This window comes from Ranitomeya imitator, chromosome 3 (assembly GCF_032444005.1).
Source record: "Ranitomeya imitator isolate aRanImi1 chromosome 3, aRanImi1.pri, whole genome shotgun sequence".
In the NCBI taxonomy this organism is placed as follows: Eukaryota; Metazoa; Chordata; class Amphibia; order Anura; family Dendrobatidae; genus Ranitomeya; species Ranitomeya imitator.
In genome coordinates, this window is record NC_091284.1 from 262,154,154 (window position 1) to 262,180,743 (window position 26,590).

The following is a 26,590-nucleotide window of genomic DNA, read 5'->3' on the forward strand; positions in this document are numbered from 1 at the left end:
CAAGGGGCTCAAAAGTGCTGGCTAGGCATAAGGCAGGGGCACAAGTGCTGGCTAGGCATAAGGCAGGGGCACAAGTGCTGGCTAGGCATAAGGCAGGGGCACAAGTGCTGGCTAGGCATAAGGCAGGGGCACAAGTGCTGGCTAGGCATAAGGCAGGGGCACAAGTGCTGGCTAGGCATAAGGCAGGGGCACAAGTGCTGGCTAGGCATAAGGCAGGGGCACAAGTGCTGGCTAGGCATAAGGCAGGGGCACAAGTGCTGGCTAGGCATAAGGCAGGGGCACAAGTGCTGGCTAGGCATAAGGCAGGGGCACAAGTGCTGGCTAGGCATAAGGCAGGGGCACAAGTGCTGGCTAGGCATAAGGCAGGGGCACAAGTGCTGGCTAGGCATAAGGCAGGGGCACAAGTGCTGGCTAGGCATAAGGCAGGGGCACAAGTGCTGGCTAGGCATAAGGCAGGGGCACAAGTGCTGGCTAGGCATAAGGCAGGGGCACAAGTGCTGGCTAGGCATAAGGCAGGGGCACAAGTGCTGGCTAGGCATAAGGCAGGGGCACAAGTGCTGGCTAGGCATAAGGCAGGGGCACAAGTGCTGGCTAGGCATAAGGCAGGGGCACAAGTGCTGGCTAGGCATAAGGCAGGGGCACAAGTGCTGGCTAGGCATAAGGCAGGGGCACAAGTGCTGGCTAGGCATAAGGCAGGGGCACAAGTGCTGGCTAGGCATAAGGCAGGGGCACAAGTGCTGGCTAGGCATAAGGCAGGGGCACAAGTGCTGGCTAGGCATAAGGCAGGGGCACAAGTGCTGGCTAGGCATAAGGCAGGGGCACAAGTGCTGGCTAGGCATAAGGCAGGGGCACAAGTGCTGGCTAGGCATAAGGCAGGGGCACAAGTGCTGGCTAGGCATAAGGCAGGGGCACAAGTGCTGGCTAGGCATAAGGCAGGGGCACAAGTGCTGGCTAGGCATAAGGCAGGGGCACAAGTGCTGGCTAGGCATAAGGCAGGGGCACAAGTGCTGGCTAGGCATAAGGCAGGGGCACAAGTGCTGGCTAGGCATAAGGCAGGGGCACAAGTGCTGGCTAGGCATAAGGCAGGGGCACAAGTGCTGGCTAGGCATAAGGCAGGGGCACAAGTGCTGGCTAGGCATAAGGCAGGGGCACAAGTGCTGGCTAGGCATAAGGCAGGGGCACAAGTGCTGGCTAGGCATAAGGCAGGGGCACAAGTGCTGGCTAGGCATAAGGCAGGGGCACAAGTGCTGGCTAGGCATAAGGCAGGGGCACAAGTGCTGGCTAGGCATCAGGCAGGGGCACAAGTGCTGGCTAGGCATCAGGCAGGGGCACAAGTGCTGGCTAGGCATCAGGCAGGGGCACAAGTGCTGGCTAGGCATCAGGCAGGGGCACAAGTGCTGGCTAGGCATCAGGCAGGGGCACAAGTGCTGGCTAGGCATAAGGCAGGGGCACAAGTGCGGGCTAGGCATAAGGCAGGGGCACAAGTGCGGGCTAGGCATAGGGCAGGGGCACAAGTGCGGGCTAGGCATAGGGCAGGGGCACAGGTGCGGGCTAGGCATAAGGCAGGGGCACAAGTGCGGCTAGGCATAAGGCAGGGGCACAAGTGCGGGCTAGGCATAAGGCAGGGGCACAAGTGCGGGCTAGGCATAAGGCAGGGGCACAAGTGCGGGCTAGGCATAAGGCAGGGGCACAAGTGCGGGCTAGGCATAAGGCAGGGGCACAAGTGCGGGCTAGGCATAAGGCAGGGGCACAAGTGCGGGCTAGGCATAAGGCAGGGGCACAAGTGCGGGCTAGGCATAAGGCAGGGGCACAAGTGCGGGCTAGGCATAAGGCAGGGGCACAAGTGCGGGCTAGGCATAAGGCAGGGGCACAAGTGCGGGCTAGGCATAAGGCAGGGGCACAAGTGCGGGCTAGGCATAAGGCAGGGGCACAAGTGCGGGCTAGGCATAAGGCAGGGGCACAAGTGCGGGCTAGGCATAAAGCAGGGGCACAAGTGCGGGCTAGGCATAAGGCAGGGGCACAAGTGCGGGCTAGGCATAAGGCAGGGGCACAAGTGCGGGCTAGGCATAAGGCAGGGGCACAAGTGCGGGCTAGGCATAAGGCAGGGGCACAAGTGCGGGCTAGGCATAAGGCAGGGGCACAAGTGCGGGCTAGGCATAAGGCAGGGGCACAAGTGCGGGCTAGGCATAAGGCAGGGGCACAAGTGCGGGCTAGGCATAAGGCAGGGGCACAAGTGCGGGCTAGGCATAAGGCAGGGGCACAAGTGCGGGCTAGGCATAAGGCAGGGGCACAAGTGCGGGCTAGGCATAAGGCAGGGGCACAAGTGCGGGCTAGGCATAAGGCAGGGGCACAAGTGCGGGCTAGGCATAAGGCAGGGGCACAAGTGCGGGCTAGGCATAAGGCAGGGGCACAAGTGCGGGCTAGGCATAAGGCAGGGGCACAAGTGCGGGCTAGGCATAAGGCAGGGGCACAAGTGCGGGCTAAGCATAAGGAAGGGGCACAAGTGCGGGCTAGGCATAAGGCAGGGGCACAAGTGCGGGCTAGGCATAAGGCAGGGGCACAAGTGCGGGCTAGGCATAAGGCAGGGGCACAAGTGCGGGCTAGGCATAAGGCAGGGGCACAAGTGCGGGCTAGGCATAAGGCAGGGGCACAAGTGCGGGCTAGGCATAAGGCAGGGGCACAAGTGCGGGCTAGGCATAAGGCAGGGGCACAAGTGCGGGCTAGGCATAAGGCAGGGGCACAAGTGCGGGCTAGGCATAAGGCAGGGGCACAAGTGCGGGCTAGGCATAAGGCAGGGGCACAAGTGCGGGCTAGGCATAAGGCAGGGGCACAAGTGCGGGCTAGGCATAAGGCAGGGGCACAAGTGCGGGCTAGGCATAAGGCAGGGGCACAAGTGCTGGCTAGGCATAAGGCAGGGGCACAAGTGCTGGCTAGGCATAAGGCAGGGGCACAAGTGCTGGCTAGGCATAAGGCAGGGGCACAAGTGCTGGCTAGGCATAAGGCAGGGGCACAAGTGCTGGCTAGGCATAAGGCAGGGGCACAAGTGCTGGCTAGGCATAAGGCAGTGGCACAAGTGCTGGCTAGGCATAAGGCAGGGGCACAAGTGCGGGCTAGGCATAAGGCAGGGTCACATGTGCAAACTAAGCATAAGGCAGAGGCACAAGTGCAAGCTAGGCATAAGGCAGGGGCACCTATGCAGGCTAGACTTAAGGCAGGGGCACAAGTGATGGCTACACATAAGGCATACGGCTAACTCTTTGCACTCTTTGCATAAAGGGATAGGCACCCTTAGGGGTGAAGAGCTAGCTTTCACCCCTCTACTCTGTACTTTGTTGTACAGTGCGGAGCCACTCCATAACCCCCATGCTCCAAGCGAACAGGCACATCTTGTCTGTCCTCCGTAAATGGGTAATGCCTTCGTCCCCAATTACAGTCATGCATGTGCATTCAGACGGGACAAGAGCGAAGAGCGTAAAGCCTGCCCTGTGTGCATAACCAACATGAAGCTACAGACAAAAAAACAATAATGCAAGGGGCTCAAAAGTGCTGGCTAAGCATAAGGCAAGGGCACAAGTGCTGGCTAGGCATAAGGCAGGGGCACAAGTGCTGGCTAGGCATAAGGCAGGGGCACAAGTGCTGGCTAGGCATAAGGCAGGGGCACAAGTGCTGGCTAGGCATAAGGCAGGGGCACAAGTGCTGGCTAGGCATAAGGCAGGGGCACAAGTGCTGGCTAGGCATAAGGCAGGGGCACAAGTGCTGGCTAGGCATAAGGCAGGGGCACAAGTGCTGGCTAGGCATAAGGCAGGGGCACAAGTGCTGGCTAGGCATAAGGCAGGGGCACAAGTGCTGGCTAGGCATAAGGCAGGGGCACAAGTGCTGGCTAGGCATAAGGCAGGGGCACAAGTGCGGGCTAGGCATAAGGCAGGGGCACAAGTGCGGGCTAGGCATAAGGCAGGGGCACAAGTGCGGGCTAGGCATAAGGCAGGGGCACAAGTGCTGGCTAGGCATAAGGCAGGGGCACAAGTGCTGGCTAGGCATAAGGCAGGGGCACAAGTGCTGGCTAGGCATAAGGCAGGGGCACAAGTGCTGGCTAGGCATAAGGCAGGGGCACAAGTGCTGGCTAGGCATAAGGCAGGGGCACAAGTGCTGGCTAGGCATAAGGCAGGGGCACAAGTGCTGGCTAGGCATAAGGCAGGGGCACAAGTGCGGGCTAGGCATAAGGCAGGGTCACATGTGCAAACTAAGCATAAGGCAGAGGCACAAGTGCAAGCTAGGCATAAGGCAGGGGCACCTATGCAGGCTAGACTTAAGGCAGGGGCACAAGTGATGGCTACACATAAGGCATACGGCTAACTCTTTGCACTCTTTGCATAAAGGGATAGGCACCCTTAGGGGTGAAGAGCTAGCTTTCACCCCTCTACTCTGTACTTTGTTGTACAGTGCGGAGCCACTCCATAACCCCCATGCTCCAAGCGAACAGGCACATCTTGTCTGTCCTCTGTAAATGGGTAATGCCTTCGTCCCCAATTACAGTCATGCATGTGCATTCAGACGGGACAAGAGCGAAGAGCGTAAAGCCTGCCCTGTGTGCATAACCAACATGAAGCTACAGACAAAAAAACAATAATGCAAGGGGCTCAAAAGTGCTGGCTAAGCATAAGGCAGGGGCACAAGTGCTGGCTAGGCATAAGGCAGGGGCACAAGTGCTGGCTAGGCATAAGGCAGGGGCACAAGTGCTGGCTAGGCATAAGGCAGGGGCACAAGTGCTGGCTAGGCATAAGGCAGGGGCACAAGTGCTGGCTAGGCATAAGGCAGGGGCACAAGTGCTGGCTAGGCATAAGGCAGGGGCACAAGTGCGGGCTAGGCATAAGGCAGGGGCACAAGTGCGGGCTAGGCATAAGGCAGGGGCACAAGTGCGGGCTAGGCATAAGGCAGGGGCACAAGTGCGGGCTAGGCATAAGTCAGGGGCACAAGTGCGGGCTAGGCATAAGGCAGGGGCACAAGTGCAGGCTAGGCATAAGGCAGGGGCACAAGTGCGGGCTAGGCATAAGGCAGGGGCACAAGTGCGGGCTAGGCATAAGGCAGGGGCACAAGTGCGGGCTCGGCATAAGGCAGGGGCACAAGTGCGGGCTCGGCCTAAGGCAGGGGCACAAGTGCGGGCTCGGCATAAGGCAGGGGCACAAGTGCGGGCTCGGCATAAGGCAGGGGCACAAGTGCTGGCTAGGCATAAGGCAGGGGCACAAGTGCTGGCTAGGCATAAGGCAGGGGCACAAGTGCTGGCTAGGCATAAGGCAGGGGCACAAGTGCTGGCTAGGCATAAGGCAGGGGCACAAGTGTTGGCTAGGCATAAGGCAGGGGCACAAGTGCTGGCTAGGCATAAGGCAGGGGCACAAGTGCTGGCTAGGCATAAGGCAGGGGCACAAGTGCTGGCTAGGCATAAGGCAGGGGCACAAGTGCGGGCTAGGCATAAGGCAGGGGCACAAGTGCGGGCTAGGCATAGGGCAGGGGCACAGGTGCGGGCTAGGCATAGGGCAGGGCCACAGGTGCGGGCTATGCATAAGGCAGGGGCACAAGTGCGGGCTAGGCATAAGGCAGGGGCACAAGTGCTGGCTAGGCATAAGGCAGGGGCACAAGTGCTGGCTAGGCATAAGGCAGGGGCACAAGTGCTGGCTAGGCATAAGGCAGGGGCACAAGTGCTGGCTAGGCATAAGGCAGGGGCACAAGTGCTGGCTAGGCATAAGGCAGGGGCACAAGTGCGGGCTAGGCATAAGGCAGGGGCACATGTGCAAACTAAGCATAAGGCAGAGGCACAAGTGCAAGCTAGGCATAAGGCAGGGGCACCTATGCAGGCTAGACTTAAGGCAGGGGCACAAGTGATGGCTACACATAAGGCATACGGCTAACTCTTTGCACTCTTTGCATAAAGGGATAGGCACCCTTAGGGGTGAAGAGCTAGCTTTCACCCCTCTACTCTGTACTTTGTTGTACAGTGCGGAGCCACTCCATAACCCCCATGCTCCAAGCGAACAGGCACATCTTGTCTGTCTTCCGTAAATGGGTAATGCCTTCGTCCCCAATTACAGTCGTGCATGTGCATTCTGATGGGACAAGAGCGAAGAGCGTAAAGCCTGCCCTGTGTGCATAACCAACATGAAGCTAAAGACAAAAAAACAATGATGCAAGGGGCTCAAAAGTGCTGGCTAGGCATAAGGCAGGGGCACAAGTGCTGGCTAGGCATAAGGCAGGGGCACAAGTGCTGGCTAGGCATAAGGCAGGGGCACAAGTGCTGGCTAGGCATAAGGCAGGGGCACAAGTGCTGGCTAGGCATAAGGCAGGGGCACAAGTGCTGGCTAGGCATAAGGCAGGGGCACAAGTGCTGGCTAGGCATAAGGCAGGGACACAAGTGCTGGCTAGGCATAAGGCAGGGGCACAAGTGCTGGCTAGGCATAAGGCAGGGGCACAAGTGCTGGCTAGGCATAAGGCAGGGGCACAAGTGCTGGCTAGGCATAAGGCAGGGGCACAAGTGCTGGCTAGGCATAAGGCAGGGGCACAAGTGCTGGCTAGGCATAAGGCAGGGGCACAAGTGCTGGCTAGGCATAAGGCAGGGGCACAAGTGCTGGCTAGGCATAAGGCAGGGGCACAAGTGCTGGCTAGGCATAAGGCAGGGGCACAAGTGCTGGCTAGGCATAAGGCAGGGGCACAAGTGCTGGCTAGGCATAAGGCAGGGGCACAAGTGCTGGCTAGGCATAAGGCAGGGGCACAAGTGCTGGCTAGGCATAAGGCAGGGGCACAAGTGCTGGCTAGGCATAAGGCAGGGGCACAAGTGCTGGCTAGGCATAAGGCAGGGGCACAAGTGCTGGCTAGGCATAAGGCAGGGGCACAAGTGCTGGCTAGGCATAAGGCAGGGGCACAAGTGCTGGCTAGGCATAAGGCAGGGGCACAAGTGCTGGCTAGGCATAAGGCAGGGGCACAAGTGCTGGCTAGGCATAAGGCAGGGGCACAAGTGCTGGCTAGGCATAAGGCAGGGGCACAAGTGCTGGCTAGGCATAAGGCAGGGGCACAAGTGCTGGCTAGGCATAAGGCAGGGGCACAAGTGCTGGCTAGGCATAAGGCAGGGGCACAAGTGCTGGCTAGGCATAAGGCAGGGGCACAAGTGCTGGCTAGGCATAAGGCAGGGGCACAAGTGCTGGCTAGGCATAAGGCAGGGGCACAAGTGCTGGCTAGGCATAAGGCAGGGGCACAAGTGCTGGCTAGGCATAAGGCAGGGGCACAAGTGCTGGCTAGGCATAAGGCAGGGGCACAAGTGCTGGCTAGGCATAAGGCAGGGGCACAAGTGCGGGCTAAGCATAAGGAAGGGGCACAAGTGCGGGCTAGGCATAAGGCAGGGGCACAAGTGCGGGCTAGGCATAAGGCAGGGGCACAAGTGCGGGCTAGGCATAAGGCAGGGGCACAAGTGCGGGCTAGGCATAAGGCAGGGGCACAAGTGCGGGCTAGGCATAAGGCAGGGGCACAAGTGCGGGCTAGGCATAAGGCAGGGGCACAAGTGCGGGCTAGGCATAAGGCAGGGGCACAAGTGCGGGCTAGGCATAAGGCAGGGGCACAAGTGCGGGCTAGGCATAAGGCAGGGGCACAAGTGCGGGCTAGGCATAAGGCAGGGGCACAAGTGCGGGCTAGGCATAAGGCAGGGGCAAAAGTGCGGGCTAGGCATAAGGCAGGGGCACAAGTGCGGGCTAGGCATAAGGCAGGGGCACAAGTGCTGGCTAGGCATAAGGCAGGGGCACAAGTGCTGGCTAGGCATAAGGCAGGGGCACAAGTGCTGGCTAGGCATAAGGCAGGGGCACAAGTGCTGGCTAGGCATAAGGCAGGGGCACAAGTGCTGGCTAGGCATAAGGCAGGGGCACAAGTGCTGGCTAGGCATAAGGCAGTGGCACAAGTGCGGGCTAGGCATAAGGCAGGGGCACATGTGCAAACTAAGCATAAGGCAGAGGCACAAGTGCAAGCTAGGCATAAGGCAGGGGCACCTATGCAGGCTAGACTTAAGGCAGGGGCACAAGTGATGGCTACACATAAGGCATACGGCTAACTCTTTGCACTCTTTGCATAAAGGGATAGGCACCCTTAGGGGTGAAGAGCTAGCTTTCACCCCTCTACTCTGTACTTTGTTGTACAGTGCGGAGCCACTCCATAACCCCCATGCTCCAAGCGAACAGGCACATCTTGTCTGTCCTCCGTAAATGGGTAATGCCTTCGTCCCCAATTACAGTCATGCATGTGCATTCAGACGGGACAAGAGCGAAGAGCGTAAAGCCTGCCCTGTGTGCATAACCAACATGAAGCTACAGACAAAAAAACAATAATGCAAGGGGCTCAAAAGTGCTGGCTAAGCATAAGGCAAGGGCACAAGTGCTGGCTAGGCATAAGGCAGGGGCACAAGTGCTGGCTAGGCATAAGGCAGGGGCACAAGTGCTGGCTAGGCATAAGGCAGGGGCACAAGTGCTGGCTAGGCATAAGGCAGGGGCACAAGTGCTGGCTAGGCATAAGGCAGGGGCACAAGTGCTGGCTAGGCATAAGGCAGGGGCACAAGTGCTGGCTAGGCATAAGGCAGGGGCACAAGTGCTGGCTAGGCATAAGGCAGGGGCACAAGTGCTGGCTAGGCATAAGGCAGGGGCACAAGTGCTGGCTAGGCATAAGGCAGGGGCACAAGTGCTGGCTAGGCATAAGGCAGGGGCACAAGTGCTGGCTAGGCATAAGGCAGGGGCACAAGTGCGGGCTAGGCATAAGGCAGGGGCACAAGTGCGGGCTAGGCATAAGGCAGGGGCACAAGTGCTGGCTAGGCATAAGGCAGGGGCACAAGTGCTGGCTAGGCATAAGGCAGGGGCACAAGTGCTGGCTAGGCATAAGGCAGGGGCACAAGTGCTGGCTAGGCATAAGGCAGGGGCACAAGTGCTGGCTAGGCATAAGGCAGGGGCACAAGTGCTGGCTAGGCATAAGGCAGGGGCACAAGTGCTGGCTAGGCATAAGGCAGGGGCACAAGTGCGGGCTAGGCATAAGGCAGGGTCACATGTGCAAACTAAGCATAAGGCAGAGGCACAAGTGCAAGCTAGGCATAAGGCAGGGGCACCTATGCAGGCTAGACTTAAGGCAGGGGCACAAGTGATGGCTACACATAAGGCATACGGCTAACTCTTTGCACTCTTTGCATAAAGGGATAGGCACCCTTAGGGGTGAAGAGCTAGCTTTCACCCCTCTACTCTGTACTTTGTTGTACAGTGCGGAGCCACTCCATAACCCCCATGCTCCAAGCGAACAGGCACATCTTGTCTGTCCTCCGTAAATGGGTAATGCCTTCGTCCCCAATTACAGTCATGCATGTGCATTCAGACGGGACAAGAGCGAAGAGCGTAAAGCCTGCCCTGTGTGCATAACCAACATGAAGCTACAGACAAAAAAACAATAATGCAAGGGGCTCAAAAGTGCTGGCTAAGCATAAGGCAGGGGCACAAGTGCTGGCTAGGCATAAGGCAGGGGCACAAGTGCTGGCTAGGCATAAGGCAGGGGCACAAGTGCTGGCTAGGCATAAGGCAGGGGCACAAGTGCTGGCTAGGCATAAGGCAGGGGCACAAGTGCGGGCTAGGCATAAGGCAGGGGCACAAGTGCTGGCTAGGCATAAGGCAGGGGCACAAGTGCGGGCTAGGCATAAGGCAGGGGCACAAGTGCGGGCTAGGCATAAGGCAGGGGCACAAGTGCGGGCTAGGCATAAGGCAGGGGCACAAGTGCGGGCTAGGCATAAGTCAGGGGCACAAGTGCGGGCTAGGCATAAGGCAGGGGCACAAGTGCAGGCTAGGCATAAGGCAGGGGCACAAGTGCGGGCTAGGCATAAGGCAGGGGCACAAGTGCGGGCTAGGCATAAGGCAGGGGCACAAGTGCGGGCTCGGCATAAGGCAGGGGCACAAGTGCGGGCTCGGCCTAAGGCAGGGGCACAAGTGCGGGCTCGGCATAAGGCAGGGGCACAAGTGCGGGCTCGGCATAAGGCAGGGGCACAAGTGCTGGCTAGGCATAAGGCAGGGGCACAAGTGCTGGCTAGGCATAAGGCAGGGGCACAAGTGCTGGCTAGGCATAAGGCAGGGGCACAAGTGCTGGCTAGGCATAAGGCAGGGGCACAAGTGTTGGCTAGGCATAAGGCAGGGGCACAAGTGCTGGCTAGGCATAAGGCAGGGGCACAAGTGCTGGCTAGGCATAAGGCAGGGGCACAAGTGCTGGCTAGGCATAAGGCAGGGGCACAAGTGCGGGCTAGGCATAAGGCAGGGGCACAAGTGCGGGCTAGGCATAGGGCAGGGGCACAGGTGCGGGCTAGGCATAGGGCAGGGCCACAGGTGCGGGCTATGCATAAGGCAGGGGCACAAGTGCGGGCTAGGCATAAGGCAGGGGCACAAGTGCTGGCTAGGCATAAGGCAGGGGCACAAGTGCTGGCTAGGCATAAGGCAGGGGCACAAGTGCTGGCTAGGCATAAGGCAGGGGCACAAGTGCTGGCTAGGCATAAGGCAGGGGCACAAGTGCTGGCTAGGCATAAGGCAGGGGCACAAGTGCTGGCTAGGCATAAGGCAGGGGCACAAGTGCGGGCTAGGCATAAGGCAGGGGCACATGTGCAAACTAAGCATAAGGCAGAGGCACAAGTGCAAGCTAGGCATAAGGCAGGGGCACCTATGCAGGCTAGACTTAAGGCAGGGGCACAAGTGATGGCTACACATAAGGCATACGGCTAACTCTTTGCACTCTTTGCATAAAGGGATAGGCACCCTTAGGGGTGAAGAGCTAGCTTTCACCCCTCTACTCTGTACTTTGTTGTACAGTGCGGAGCCACTCCATAACCCCCATGCTCCAAGCGAACAGGCACATCTTGTCTGTCTTCCGTAAATGGGTAATGCCTTCGTCCCCAATTACAGTCGTGCATGTGCATTCTGATGGGACAAGAGCGAAGAGCGTAAAGCCTGCCCTGTGTGCATAACCAACATGAAGCTAAAGACAAAAAAACAATGATGCAAGGGGCTCAAAAGTGCTGGCTAGGCATAAGGCAGGGGCACAAGTGCTGGCTAGGCATAAGGCAGGGGCACAAGTGCTGGCTAGGCATAAGGCAGGGGCACAAGTGCTGGCTAGGCATAAGGCAGGGGCACAAGTGCTGGCTAGGCATAAGGCAGGGGCACAAGTGCTGGCTAGGCATAAGGCAGGGGCACAAGTGCTGGCTAGGCATAAGGCAGGGGCACAAGTGCTGGCTAGGCATAAGGCAGGGGCACAAGTGCTGGCTAGGCATAAGGCAGGGGCACAAGTGCTGGCTAGGCATAAGGCAGGGGCACAAGTGCTGGCTAGGCATAAGGCAGGGGCACAAGTGCTGGCTAGGCATAAGGCAGGGGCACAAGTGCTGGCTAGGCATAAGGCAGGGGCACAAGTGCTGGCTAGGCATAAGGCAGGGGCACAAGTGCTGGCTAGGCATAAGGCAGGGGCACAAGTGCTGGCTAGGCATAAGGCAGGGGCACAAGTGCTGGCTAGGCATAAGGCAGGGGCACAAGTGCTGGCTAGGCATAAGGCAGGGGCACAAGTGCTGGCTAGGCATAAGGCAGGGGCACAAGTGCTGGCTAGGCATAAGGCAGGGGCACAAGTGCTGGCTAGGCATCAGGCAGGGGCACAAGTGCTGGCTAGGCATCAGGCAGGGGCACAAGTGCTGGCTAGGCATAAGGCAGGGGCACAAGTGCGGGCTAGGCATAAGGCAGGGGCACAAGTGCGGGCTAGGCATAGGGCAGGGGCACAAGTGCGGGCTAGGCATAGGGCAGGGGCACAGGTGCGGGCTAGGCATAAGGCAGGGGCACAAGTGCGGCTAGGCATAAGGCAGGGGCACAAGTGCGGGCTAGGCATAAGGTAGGGGCACAAGTGCGGGCTCGGCATAAGGCAGGGGCACAAGTGCGGGCTCGGCATAAGGCAGGGGCACAAGTGCGGGCTCGGCATAAGGCAGGGGCACAAGTGCGGGCTCGGCATAAGGCAGGGGCACAAGTGCGGGCTCGGCATAAGGCAGGGGCACAAGTGCGGGCTCGGCATAAGGCAGGGGCACAAGTGCGGGCTCGGCATAAGGCAGGGGCACAAGTGCGGGCTCGGCATAAGGCAGGGGCACAAGTGCGGGCTCGGCATAAGGCAGGGGCACAAGTACGGGCTCGGCATAAGGCAGGGGCACAAGTGCGGGCTCGGAATAAGGCAGGGGCACAAGTGCGGGCTCGGCATAAGGCAGGGGCACAAGTGCGGGCTAGGCATAAGGCAGGGGCACAAGTGCGGGCTAGGCATAGGGCAGGGGCACAAGTGCGGGCTAGGCATAGGGCAGGGGCACAAGTGCGGGCTAGGCATAAGGCAGGGGCACAAGTGCGGGCTAGGCATAAAGCAGGGGCACAAGTGCGGGCTAGGCATAAGGCAGGGGCACAAGTGCGGGCTAGGCATAAGGCAGGGGCACAAGTGCGGGCTAGGCATAAGGCAGGGGCACAAGTGCGGGCTAGGCATAAGGCAGGGGCACAAGTGCGGGCTAGGCATAAGGCAGGGGCACAAGTGCGGGCTAGGCATAAGGCAGGGGCACAAGTGCGGGCTAGGCATAAGGCAGGGGCACAAGTGCGGGCTAGGCATAAGGCAGGGGCACAAGTGCGGGCTAGGCATAAGGCAGGGGCACAAGTGCGGGCTAGGCATAAGGCAGGGGCACAAGTGCGGGCTAGGCATAAGGCAGGGGCACAAGTGCGGGCTAGGCATAAGGCAGGGGCACAAGTGCGGGCTAGGCATAAGGCAGGGGCACAAGTGCGGGCTAGGCATAAGGCAGGGGCACAAGTGCGGGCTAGGCATAAGGCAGGGGCACAAGTGCGGGCTAGGCATAAGGAAGGGGCACAAGTGCGGGCTAGGCATAAGGCAGGGGCACAAGTGCGGGCTAGGCATAAGGCAGGGGCACAAGTGCGGGCTAGGCATAAGGCAGGGGCACAAGTGCGGGCTAGGCATAAGGCAGGGGCACAAGTGCGGGCTAGGCATAAGGCAGGGGCACAAGTGCGGGCTAGGCATAAGGCAGGGGCACAAGTGCGGGCTAGGCATAAGGCAGGGGCACAAGTGCGGGCTAGGCATAAGGCAGGGGCACAAGTGCGGGCTAGGCATAAGGCAGGGGCACAAGTGCGGGCTAGGCATAAGGCAGGGGCACAAGTGCGGGCTAGGCATAAGGCAGGGGCACAAGTGCGGGCTAGGCATAAGGCAGGGGCACAAGTGCTGGCTAGGCATAAGGCAGGGGCACAAGTGCTGGCTAGGCATAAGGCAGGGGCACAAGTGCTGGCTAGGCATAAGGCAGGGGCACAAGTGCTGGCTAGGCATAAGGCAGGGGCACAAGTGCTGGCTAGGCATAAGGCAGTGGCACAAGTGCTGGCTAGGCATAAGGCAGGGGCACAAGTGCGGGCTAGGCATAAGGCAGGGTCACATGTGCAAACTAAGCATAAGGCAGAGGCACAAGTGCAAGCTAGGCATAAGGCAGGGGCACCTATGCAGGCTAGACTTAAGGCAGGGGCACAAGTGATGGCTACACATAAGGCATACGGCTAACTCTTTGCACTCTTTGCATAAAGGGATAGGCACCCTTAGGGGTGAAGAGCTAGCTTTCACCCCTCTACTCTGTACTTTGTTGTACAGTGCGGAGCCACTCCATAACCCCCATGCTCCAAGCGAACAGGCACATCTTGTCTGTCCTCCGTAAATGGGTAATGCCTTCGTCCCCAATTACAGTCATGCATGTGCATTCAGACGGGACAAGAGCGAAGAGCGTAAAGCCTGCCCTGTGTGCATAACCAACATGAAGCTACAGACAAAAAAACAATAATGCAAGGGGCTCAAAAGTGCTGGCTAAGCATAAGGCAAGGGCACAAGTGCTGGCTAGGCATAAGGCAGGGGCACAAGTGCTGGCTAGGCATAAGGCAGGGGCACAAGTGCTGGCTAGGCATAAGGCAGGGGCACAAGTGCTGGCTAGGCATAAGGCAGGGGCACAAGTGCTGGCTAGGCATAAGGCAGGGGCACAAGTGCTGGCTAGGCATAAGGCAGGGGCACAAGTGCTGGCTAGGCATAAGGCAGGGGCACAAGTGCTGGCTAGGCATAAGGCAGGGGCACAAGTGCTGGCTAGGCATAAGGCAGGGGCACAAGTGCTGGCTAGGCATAAGGCAGGGGCACAAGTGCTGGCTAGGCATAAGGCAGGGGCACAAGTGCTGGCTAGGCATAAGGCAGGGGCACAAGTGCGGGCTAGGCATAAGGCAGGGGCACAAGTGCGGGCTAGGCATAAGGCAGGGGCACAAGTGCTGGCTAGGCATAAGGCAGGGGCACAAGTGCTGGCTAGGCATAAGGCAGGGGCACAAGTGCTGGCTAGGCATAAGGCAGGGGCACAAGTGCTGGCTAGGCATAAGGCAGGGGCACAAGTGCTGGCTAGGCATAAGGCAGGGGCACAAGTGCTGGCTAGGCATAAGGCAGGGGCACAAGTGCTGGCTAGGCATAAGGCAGGGGCACAAGTGCGGGCTAGGCATAAGGCAGGGTCACATGTGCAAACTAAGCATAAGGCAGAGGCACAAGTGCAAGCTAGGCATAAGGCAGGGGCACCTATGCAGGCTAGACTTAAGGCAGGGGCACAAGTGATGGCTACACATAAGGCATACGGCTAACTCTTTGCACTCTTTGCATAAAGGGATAGGCACCCTTAGGGGTGAAGAGCTAGCTTTCACCCCTCTACTCTGTACTTTGTTGTACAGTGCGGAGCCACTCCATAACCCCCATGCTCCAAGCGAACAGGCACATCTTGTCTGTCCTCCGTAAATGGGTAATGCCTTCGTCCCCAATTACAGTCATGCATGTGCATTCAGACGGGACAAGAGCGAAGAGCGTAAAGCCTGCCCTGTGTGCATAACCAACATGAAGCTACAGACAAAAAAACAATAATGCAAGGGGCTCAAAAGTGCTGGCTAAGCATAAGGCAGGGGCACAAGTGCTGGCTAGGCATAAGGCAGGGGCACAAGTGCTGGCTAGGCATAAGGCAGGGGCACAAGTGCTGGCTAGGCATAAGGCAGGGGCACAAGTGCTGGCTAGGCATAAGGCAGGGGCACAAGTGCTGGCTAGGCATAAGGCAGGGGCACAAGTGCTGGCTAGGCATAAGGCAGGGGCACAAGTGCGGGCTAGGCATAAGGCAGGGGCACAAGTGCGGGCTAGGCATAAGGCAGGGGCACAAGTGCGGGCTAGGCATAAGGCAGGGGCACAAGTGCGGGCTAGGCATAAGTCAGGGGCACAAGTGCGGGCTAGGCATAAGGCAGGGGCACAAGTGCGGGCTAGGCATAAGGCAGGGGCACAAGTGCGGGCTAGGCATAAGGCAGGGGCACAAGTGCGGGCTAGGCATAAGGCAGGGGCACAAGTGCGGGCTCGGCATAAGGCAGGGGCACAAGTGCGGGCTCGGCATAAGGCAGGGGCACAAGTGCGGGCTCGGCATAAGGCAGGGGCACAAGTGCGGGCTCGGCATAAGGCAGGGGCACAAGTGCGGGCTCGGCATAAGGCAGGGGCACAAGTGCTGGCTAGGCATAAGGCAGGGGCACAAGTGCTGGCTAGGCATAAGGCAGGGGCACAAGTGCTGGCTAGGCATAAGGCAGGGGCACAAGTGCTGGCTAGGCATAAGGCAGGGGCACAAGTGTTGGCTAGGCATAAGGCAGGGGCACAAGTGCTGGCTAGGCATAAGGCAGGGGCACAAGTGCTGGCTAGGCATAAGGCAGGGGCACAAGTGCTGGCTAGGCATAAGGCAGGGGCACAAGTGCGGGCTAGGCATAGGGCAGGGACACAGGTGCGGGCTAGGCATAGGGCAGGGACACAGGTGCGGGCTATGCATAAGGCAGGGGCACAAGTGCGGGCTAGGCATAAGGCAGGGGCACAAGTGCTGGCTAGGCATAAGGCAGGGGCACAAGTGCTGGCTAGGCATAAGGCAGGGGCACAAGTGCTGGCTAGGCATAAGGCAGGGGCACAAGTGCTGGCTAGGCATAAGGCAGGGGCACAAGTGCTGGCTAGGCATAAGGCAGGGGCACAAGTGCGGGCTAGGCATAAGGCAGGGGCACATGTGCAAACTAAGCATAAGGCAGAGGCACAAGTGCAAGCTAGGCATAAGGCAGGGGCACCTATGCAGGCTAGACTTAAGGCAGGGGCACAAGTGATGGCTACACATAAGGCATACGGCTAACTCTTTGCACTCTTTGCATAAAGGGATAGGCACCCTTAGGGGTGAAGAGCTAGCTTTCACCCCTCTACTCTGTACTTTGTTGTACAGTGCGGAGCCACTCCATAACCCCCATGCTCCAAGCGAACAGGCACATCTTGTCTGTCTTCCGTAAATGGGTAATGCCTTCGTCCCCAATTACAGTCGTGCATGTGCATTCTGACGGGACAAGAGCGAAGAGCGTAAAGCCTGCCCTGTGTGCATAACCAACATGAAGCTAAAGACAAAAAAACAATAATGCAAGGGGCTCAAAAGTGCTGGCTAGGCATAAGGCAGGGGCACAAGTGCTGGCTAGGCATAAGGCAGGGGCACAAGTGCTGGCTAGGCATAAGGCAGGGGCACAAGTGCTGGCTAGGCATAAGGCAGGGGCACAAGTGCTGGCTAGGCATAAGGCAGGGGCACAAGTGCTGGCTAGGCATAAGGCAGGGGCACAAGTGCTGGCTAGGCATAAGGCAGGGGCACAAGTGCTGGCTAGGCATAAGGCAGGGGCACAAGTGCTGGCTAGGCATAAGGCAGGGGCACAAGTGCTGGCTAGGCATAAGGCAGGGGCACAAGTGCTGGCTAGGCATAAGGCAGGGGCACAAGTGCTGGCTAGGCATAAGGCAGGGGCACAAGTGCTGGCTAGGCATAAGGCAGGGGCACAAGTGCTGGCTAGGCATAAGGCAGGGGCACAAGTGCTGGCTAGGCATAAGGCAGGGGCACAAGTGCTGGCTAGGCATAAGGCAGGGGCACAAGTGCTGGCTAGGCATAAGGCAGGGGCACAAGTGCTGGCTAGGCATAAGGCAGGGGCACAAGTGCTGGCTAGGCATAAGGCAGGGGCACAAGTGCTGGCTAGGCATAAGGCAGGGGCACAAGTGCTGGCTAGGCATAAGGCAGGGGCACAAGTGCTGGCTAGGCATAAGGCAGGGGCACAAGTGCTGGCTAGGCATAAGGCAGGGGCACAAGTGCTGGCTAGGCATAAGGCAGGGGCACAAGTGCTGGCTAGGCATAAGGCAGGGGCACAAGTGCTGGCTAGGCATAAGGCAGGGGCACAAGTGCTGGCTAGGCATAAGGCAGGGGCACAAGTGCTGGCTAGGCATAAGGCAGGGGCACAAGTGCTGGCTAGGCATAAGGCAGGGGCACAAGTGCTGGCTAGGCATAAGGCAGGGGCACAAGTGCTGGCTAGGCATAAGGCAGGGGCACAAGTGATGGCTAGGCATAAGGCAGGGGCACAAGTGCTGGCTAGGCATAAGGCAGGGGCACAAGTGCTGGCTAGGCATAAGGCAGGGGCACAAGTGCTGGCTAGGCATAAGGCAGGGGCACAAGTGCTGGCTAGGCATAAGGCAGGGGCACAAGTGCTGGCTAGGCATAAGGCAGGGGCACAAGTGCTGGCTAGGCATAAGGCAGGGGCACAAGTGCTGGCTAGGCATAAGGCAGGGGCACAAGTGCTGGCTAGGCATAAGGCAGGGGCACAAGTGCTGGCTAGGCATAAGGCAGGGGCACAAGTGCTGGCTAGGCATAAGGCAGGGGCACAAGTGCTGGCTAGGCATAAGGCAGGGGCACAAGTGCTGGCTAGGCATAAGGCAGGGGCACAAGTGCTGGCTAGGCATAAGGCAGGGGCACAAGTGCTGGCTAGGCATAAGGCAGGGGCACAAGTGCTGGCTAGGCATAAGGCAGGGGCACAAGTGCTGGCTAGGCATAAGGCAGGGGAACAAGTGCTGGCTAGGCATAAGGCAGGGGCACAAGTGCTGGCTAGGCATAAGGCAGGGGCACAAGTGCTGGCTAGGCATAAGGCAGGGGCACAAGTGCTGGCTAGGCATAAGGCAGGGGCACAAGTGCTGGCTAGGCATAAGGCAGGGGCACAAGTGCTGGCTAGGCATAAGGCAGGGGCACAAGTGCTGGCTAGGCATAAGGCAGGGGCACAAGTGCTGGCTAGGCATAAGGCAGGGGCACAAGTGCTGGCTAGGCATAAGGCAGGGGCACAAGTGCTGGCTAGGCATAAGGCAGGGGCACAAGTGCTGGCTAGGCATAAGGCAGGGGCACAAGTGCTGGCTAGGCATCAGGTAGGGGCACAAGTGCTGGCTAGGCATCAGGCAGGGGCACAAGTGCTGGCTAGGCATAAGGCAGGGGCACAAGTGCGGGCTAGGCATAAGGCAGGGGCACAAGTGCGGGCTAGGCATAGGGCAGGGGCACAAGTGCGGGCTAGGCATAGGGCAGGGGCACAGGTGCGGGCTAGGCATAAGGCAGGGGCACAAGTGCGGCTAGGCATAAGGCAGGGGCACAAGTGCGGGCTAGGCATAAGGCAGGGGCACAAGTGCGGGCTAGGCATAAGGCAGGAGCACAAGTGCGGGCTCGGCATAAGGCAGGGGCACAAGTGCGGGCTCGGCATAAGGCAGGGGCACAAGTGCGGGCTCGGCATAAGGCAGGGGCACAAGTGCGGGCTCGGCATAAGGCAGGGGCACAAGTACGGGCTCGGCATAAGGCAGGGGCACAAGTGCGGGCTCGGAATAAGGCAGGGGCACAAGTGCGGGCTCGGCATAAGGCAGGGGCACAAGTGCGGGCTCGGCATAAGGCAGGGGCACAAGTGCGGGTTAGGCATAAGGCAGGGGCACAAGTGCGGGCTAGGCATAGGGCAGGGGCACAAGTGCGGGCTAGGCATAGGGCAGGGGCACAAGTGCGGGCTAGGCATAGGGCAGGGGCACAAGTGCGGGCTAGGCATAGGGCAGGGGCACAAGTGCGGGCTAGGCATAGGGCAGGGGCACAAGTGCGGGCTAGGCATAGGGCAGGGGCACAAGTGCGGGCTAGGCATAGGGCAGGGGCACAAGTGCGGGCTAGGCATAGGGCAGGGGCACAGGTGCGGGCTAGGCATAAGGCAGGGGCACAAGTGCGGGCTAGGCATAAGGCAGGGGCACAAGTGCGGGCTAGGCATAAGGCAGGGGCACAAGTGCGGGCTAGGCATAAAGCAGGGGCACAAGTGCGGGCTAGGCATAAGGCAGGGGCACAAGTGCGGGCTAGGCATAAGGCAGGGGCACAAGTGCGGGCTAGGCATAAGGCAGGGGCACAAGTGCGGGCTAGGCATAAGGCAGGGGCACAAGTGCGGGCTAGGCATAAGGCAGGGGCACAAGTGCGGGCTAGGCATAAGGCAGGGGCACAAGTGCGGGCTAGGCATAAGGCAGGGGCACAAGTGCGGGCTAGGCATAAGGCAGGGGCACAAGTGCGGGCTAGGCATAAGGCAGGGGCACAAGTGCGGGCTAGGCATAAGGCAGGGGCACAAGTGCGGGCTAGGCATAAGGCAGGGGCACAAGTGCGGGCTAAGCATAAGGAAGGGGCACAAGTGCGGGCTAGGCATAAGGCAGGGGCACAAGTGCGGGCTAGGCATAAGGCAGGGGCACAAGTGCGGGCTAGGCATAAGGCAGGGGCACAAGTGCGGGCTAGGCATAAGGCAGGGGCACAAGTGCGGGCTAGGCATAAGGCAGGGGCACAAGTGCGGGCTAGGCATAAGGCAGGGGCACAAGTGCGGGCTAGGCATAAGGCAGGGGCACAAGTGCGGGCTAGGCATAAGGCAGGGGCACAAGTGCGGGCTAGGCATAAGGCAGGGGCACAAGTGCGGGCTAGGCATAAGGCAGGGGCACAAGTGCTGGCTAGGCATAAGGCAGGGGCACAAGTGCTGGCTAGGCATAAGGCAGGGGCACAAGTGCTGGCTAGGCATAAGGCAGGGGCACAAGTGCTGGCTAGGCATAAGGCAGGGGCACAAGTGCTGGCTAGGCATAAGGCAGTGGCACAAGTGCTGGCTAGGCATAAGGCAGGGGCACAAGTGCGGGCTAGGCATAAGGCAGGGTCACATGTGCAAACTAAGCATAAGGCAGAGGCACAAGTGCAAGCTAGGCATAAGGCAGGGGCACCTATGCAGGCTAGACTTAAGGCAGGGGCACAAGTGATGGCTACACATAAGGCATACGGCTAACTCTTTGCACTCTTTGCATAAAGGGATAGGCACCCTTAGGGGTGAAGAGCTAGCTTTCACCCCTCTACTCTGTACTTTGTTGTACAGTGCGGAGCCACTCCATAACCCCCATGCTCCAAGCGAACAGGCACATCTTGTCTGTCCTCCGTAAATGGGTAATGCCTTCGTCCCCAATTACAGTCATGCATGTGCATTCAGACGGGACAAGAGCGAAGAGCGTAAAGCCTGCCCTGTGTGCATAACCAACATGAAGCTACAGACAAAAAAACAATAATGCAAGGGGCTCAAAAGTGCTGGCTAAGCATAAGGCAAGGGCACAAGTGCTGGCTAGGCATAAGGCAGGGGCACAAGTGCTGGCTAGGCATGAGGCAGGGGCACAAGTGCTGGCTAGGCATGAGGCAGGGGCACAAGTGCTGGCTAGGCATAAGGCAGGGGCACAAGTGCTGGCTAGGCATAAGGCAGGGGCACAAGTGCTGGCTAGGCATAAGGCAGGGGCACAAGTGCTGGCTAGTCATAAGGCAGGGGCACAAGTGCTGGCTAGGCATAAGGCAGGGGCACAAGTGCTGGCTAGGCATAAGGCAGGGGCACAAGTGCTGGCTAGGCATAAAGCAGGGGCACAAGTGCTGGCTAGGCATAAGGCAGGGGCACAAGCGCGGGCTCGACATAAGGCAGGGGCACAAGCGCGGGCTCGGCATAAGGCAGGGGCACAAGCGCGGGCTCGGCATAAGGCAGGGGCACAAGCGCGGGCTCGGCATAAGGCAGGGGCACAAGCGCGGGCTCGGCATAAGGCAGGGGCACAAGCGCGGGCTCGGCATAAGGCAGGGGCACAAGCGCGGGCTCGGCATAAGGCAGGGGCACAAGCGCGGGCTCGGCATAAGGCAGGGGCACAAGCGCGGGCTCGGCATAAGGCAGGGGCACAAGCGCGGGCTCGGCATAAGGCAGGGGCACAAGCGCGGGCTCGGCATAAGGCAGGGGCACAAGCGCGGGCTCGGCATAAGGCAGGGGCACAAGCGCGGGCTCGGCATAAGGCAGGGGCACAAGCGCGGGCTCGGCATAAGGCAGGGGCACAAGCGCGGGCTCGGCATAAGGCAGGGGCACAAGCGCGGGCTCGGCATAAGGCAGGGGCACAAGCGCGGGCTCGGCATAAGGCAGGGGCACAAGCGCGGGCTCGGCATAAGGCAGGGGCACAAGCGCGGGCTCGGCATAAGGCAGGGGCACAAGCGCGGGCTCGGCATAAGGCAGGGGCACAAGCGCGGGCTCGGCATAAGGCAGGGGCACAAGCGCGGGCTAGGCATAAGGCAGGGGCACAAGCGCGGGCTAGGCATAAGGCAGGGGCACAAGCGCGGGCTAGGCATAAGGCAGGGGCACAAGCGCGGGCTAGGCATAAGGCAGGGGCACAAGCGCTGGCTAGGCATAAGGCAGGGGCACAAGCGCTGGCTAGGCATAAGGCAGGGGCACAAGCGCTGGCTAGGCATAAGGCAGGGGCACAAGCGCTGGCTAGGCATAAGGCAGGGGCACAAGCGCTGGCTAGGCATAAGGCAGGGGCACAAGCGCTGGCTAGGCATAAGGCAGGGGCACAAGCGCTGGCTAGGCATAAGGCAGGGGCACAAGCGCTGGCTAGGCATAAGGCAGGGGCACAAGCGCTGGCTAGGCATAAGGCAGGGGCACAAGTGCGGGCTAGGCATAAGGCAGGGGCACAAGTGCGGGCTAGGCATAAGGCAGGGGCACAAGTGCGGGCTAGGCATAAGGCAGGGGCACAAGTGCGGGCTAGGCATAAGGCAGGGGCACAAGTGCGGGCTAGGCATAAGGCAGGGGCACAAGTGCGGGCTAGGCATAAGGCAGGGGCACAAGCGCGGGCTAGGCATAAGGCAGGGGCACAAGCGCGGGCTAGGCATAAGGCAGGGGCACAAGTGCTGGCTAGGCATAAGGCAGGGGCACAAGTGCTGGCTAGGCATAAGGCAGGGGCACAAGTGCTGGCTAGGCATAAGGCAGGGGCACAAGTGCTGGCTAGGCATAAGGCAGGGGCACAAGTGCTGGCTAGGCATAAGGCAGTGGCACAAGTGCTGGCTAGGCATAAGGCAGGGGCACAAGTGCGGGCTAGGCATAAGGCAGGGTCACATGTGCAAACTAAGCATAAGGCAGAGGCACAAGTGCTGGCTAGGCATAAGGCAGGGGCACAAGTGCAAGCTAGGCATAAGGCAGGGGCACCTATGCAGGCTAGACTTAAGGCAGGGGCACAAGTGATGGCTACACATAAGGCATACGGCTAACTCTTTGCATAAAGGGATAGGCACCCTTAGGGGTGAAGAGCTAGCTTTCACCCCTCTACTCTGTACTTTGTTGTACAGTGCGGAGCCACTCCATAACCCCCATGCTCCAAGCGAACAGGCACATCTTGTCTGTCCTCCGTAAATGGGTAATGCCTTCGTCCCCAATTACAGTCATGCATGTGCATTCAGACGGGACAAGAGCGAAGAGCGTAAAGCCTGCCCTGTGTGCATAACCAACATGAAGCTACAGACAAAAAAACAATAATGCAAGGGGCTCAAAAGTGCTGGCTAAGCATAAGGCAAGGGCACAAGTGCTGGCTAGGCATAAGGCAGGGGCACAAGTGCTGGCTAGGAATGAGGCAGGGGCACAAGTGCTGGCTAGGCATGAGGCAGGGGCACAAGTGCTGGCTAGGCATAAGGCAGGGGCACAAGTGCTGGCTAGGCATAAGGCAGGGGCACAAGTGCTGGCTAGGCATAAGGCAGGGGCACAAGTGCTGGCTAGGCATAAGGCAGGGGCACAAGTGCTGGCTAGGCATAAGGCAGGGGCACAAGTGCTGGCTAGGCATAAGGCAGGGGCACAAGTGCTGGCTAGGCATAAGGCAGGGGCACAAGTGCTGGCTAGGCATAAGGCAGGGGCACAAGTGCTGGCTAGGCATAAGGCAGGGGCACAAGTGCTGGCTAGGCATAAGGCAGGGGCACAAGTGCTGGCTAGGCATAAGGCAGGGGCACAAGTGCTGGCTAGGCATAAGGCAGGGGCACAAGTGCTGGCTAGGCATAAGGCAGGGGCACAAGTGCGGGCTAGGCATAAGGCAGGGGCACAAGCGCGGGCTAGGCATAAGGCAGGGGCACAAGCGCGGGCTAGGCATAAGGCAGGGGCACAAGCGCGGGCTAGGCATAAGGCAGGGGCACAAGCGCGGGCTAGGCATAAGGCAGGGGCACAAGCGCGGGCTAGGCATAAGGCAGGGGCACAAGCGCGGGCTAGGCATAAGGCAGGGACACAAGCGCGGGCTCGGCATAAGGCAGGGACACAATCGCGGGCTCGGCATAAGGCAGGGGCACAAGCACGGGCTCGGCATAAGGCAGGGGCACAAGCGCGGGCTCGGCATAAGGCAGGGGCACAAGCGCGGGCTCGGCATAAGGCAGGGGCACAAGCGCGGGCTCGGCATAAGGCAGGGGCACAAGCGCGGGCTCGGCATAAGGCAGGGGCACAAGCGCGGGCTCGGCATAAGGCAGGGGCACAAGCGCGGGCTCGGCATAAGGCAGGGGCACAAGCGCGGGCTCGGCATAAGGCAGGTGCACAAGCGCGGGCTCGGCATAAGGCAGGGGCACAAGCGCGGGCTAGGCATAAGGCAGGGGCACAAGCGCGGGCTAGGCATAAGGCAGGGGCACAAGCGCGGGCTAGGCATAAGGCAGGGGCACAAGCGCGGGCTAGGCATAAGGCAGGGGCACAAGCGCGGGCTAGGCATAAGGCAGGGGCACAAGCGCGGGCTAGGCATAAGGCAGGGGCACAAGCGCGGGCTAGGCATAAGGCAGGGGCACAAGCGCGGGCTAGGCATAAGGCAGGGGCACAAGTGCGGGCTAAGCATAAGGCAGGGGCACAAGTGCGGGCTAGGCATAAGGCAGGGGCACAAGTGCGGGCTAGGCATAAGGCAGGGGCACAAGTGCGGGCTATGCATAAGGCAGGGGCACAAGTGCGGGCTAGGCATAAGGCAGGGGCACAAGTGCTGGCTAGGCATAAGGCAGGGGCACAAGTGCTGGCTAGGCATAAGGCAGGGGCACAAGTGCTGGCTAGGCATAAGGCAGGGGCACAAGTGCTGGCTAGGCATAAGGCAGGGGCACAAGTGCTGGCTAGGCATAAGGCAGGGGCACAAGTGCTGGCTAGGCATAAGGCAGGGGCACAAGTGCTGGCTAGGCATAAGGCAGGGGCACAAGTGCTGGCTAGGCATAAGGCAGGGGCACAAGTGCTGGCTAGGCATAAGGCAGGGGCACAAGTGCTGGCTAGGCATAAGGCAGGGGCACAAGTGCTGGCTAGGCATAAGGCAGGGGCACAAGTGCTGGCTAGGCATAAGGCAGGGGCACAAGTGCTGGCTAGGCATAAGGCAGGGGCACAAGTGCGGGCTAGGCATAAGGCAGGGGCACATGTGCAAACTAAGCATAAGGCAGAGGCACAAGTGCAAGCTAGGCATAAGGCAGGGGCACCTATGCAGGCTAGACTTAAGGCAGGGGCACAAGTGATGGCTACACATAAGGCATACGGCTAACTCTTTGCACTCTTTGCATAAAGGGATAGGCACCCTTAGGGGTGAAGAGCTAGCTTTCACCCCTCTACTCTGTACTTTGTTGTACAGTGCGGAGCCACTCCATAACCCCCATGCTCCAAGCGAACAGGCACATCTTGTCTGTCCTCCGTAAATGGGTAATGCCTTCGTCCCCAATTACAGTCGTGCATGTGCATTCAGACGGGACAAGAGCGAAGAGCGTAAAGCCTGCCCTGTGTGCATAACCAACATGAAGCTAAAGACAAAAAAACAATAATGCAAGGGGCTCAAAAGTGCTGGCTAGGCATAAGGCAGGGGCACAAGTGCTGGCTAGGCATAAGGCAGGGGCACAAGTGCTGGCTAGGCATAAGGCAGGGGCACAAGTGCTGGCTAGGCATAAGGCAGGGGCACAAGTGCTGGCTAGGCATAAGGCAGGGGCACAAGTGCTGGCTAGGCATAAGGCAGGGGCACAAGTGCTGGCTAGGCATAAGGCAGGGGCACAAGTGCTGGCTAGGCATAAGGCAGGGGCACAAGTGCTGGCTAGGCATAAGGCAGGGGCACAAGTGCTGGCTAGGCATAAGGCAGGGGCACAAGTGCTGGCTAGGCATAAGGCAGGGGCACAAGTGCTGGCTAGGCATAAGGCAGGGGCACAAGTGCTGGCTAGGCATAAGGCAGGGGCACAAGTGCTGGCTAGGCATAAGGCAGGGGCACAAGTGCGGGCTAGGCATAAGGCAGGGGCACAAGTGCGGGCTAGGCATAAGGCAGGGGCACAAGCGCGGGCTAGGCATAAGGCAGGGGCACAAGCGCGGGCTAGGCATAAGGCAGGGGCACAAGCGCGGGCTCGGCATAAGGCAGGGGCACAAGCGCGGGCTCGGCATAAGGCAGGGGCACATGTGCAAACTAAGCATAAGGCAGAGGCACAAGTGCAAGCTAGGCATAAGGCAGGGGCACCTATGCAGGCTAGACTTAAGGCAGGGGCACAAGTGATGGCTACACATAAGGCATACGGCTAACTCTTTGCACTCTTTGCATAAAGGGATAGGCACCCTTAGGGGTGAAGAGCTAGCTTTCACCCCTCTACTCTGTACTTTGTTGTACAGTGCGGAGCCACTCCATAACCCCCATGCTCCAAGCGAACAGGCACATCTTGTCTGTCCTCCGTAAATGGGTAATGCCTTCGTCCCCAATTACAGTCGTGCATGTGCATTCAGACGGGACAAGAGCGAAGAGCGTAAAGCCTGCCCTGTGTGCATAACCAACATGAAGCTAAAGACAAAAAAACAATAATGCAAGGGGCTCAAAAGTGCTGGCTAGGCATAAGGCAGGGGCACAAGTGCTGGCTAGGCATAAGGCAGGGGCACAAGTGCTGGCTAGGCATAAGGCAGGGGCACAAGTGCTGGCTAGGCATAAGGCAGGGGCACAAGTGCTGGCTAGGCATAAGGCAGGGGCACAAGTGCTGGCTAGGCATAAGGCAGGGGCACAAGTGCTGGCTAGGCATAAGGCAGGGGCACAAGTGCTGGCTAGGCATAAGGCAGGGGCACAAGTGCTGGCTAGGCATAAGGCAGGGGCACAAGTGCTGGCTAGGCATAAGGCAGGGGCACAAGTGCTGGCTAGGCATAAGGCAGGGGCACAAGTGCTGGCTAGGCATAAGGCAGGGGCACAAGTGCTGGCTAGGCATAAGGCAGGGGCACAAGTGCTGGCTAGGCATAAGGCAGGGGCACAAGTGCTGGCTAGGCATAAGGCAGGGGCACAAGTTCTGGCTAGGCATAAGGCAGGGGCACAAGTGCTGGCTAGGCATAAGGCAGGGGCACAAGTGCTGGCTAGGCATAAG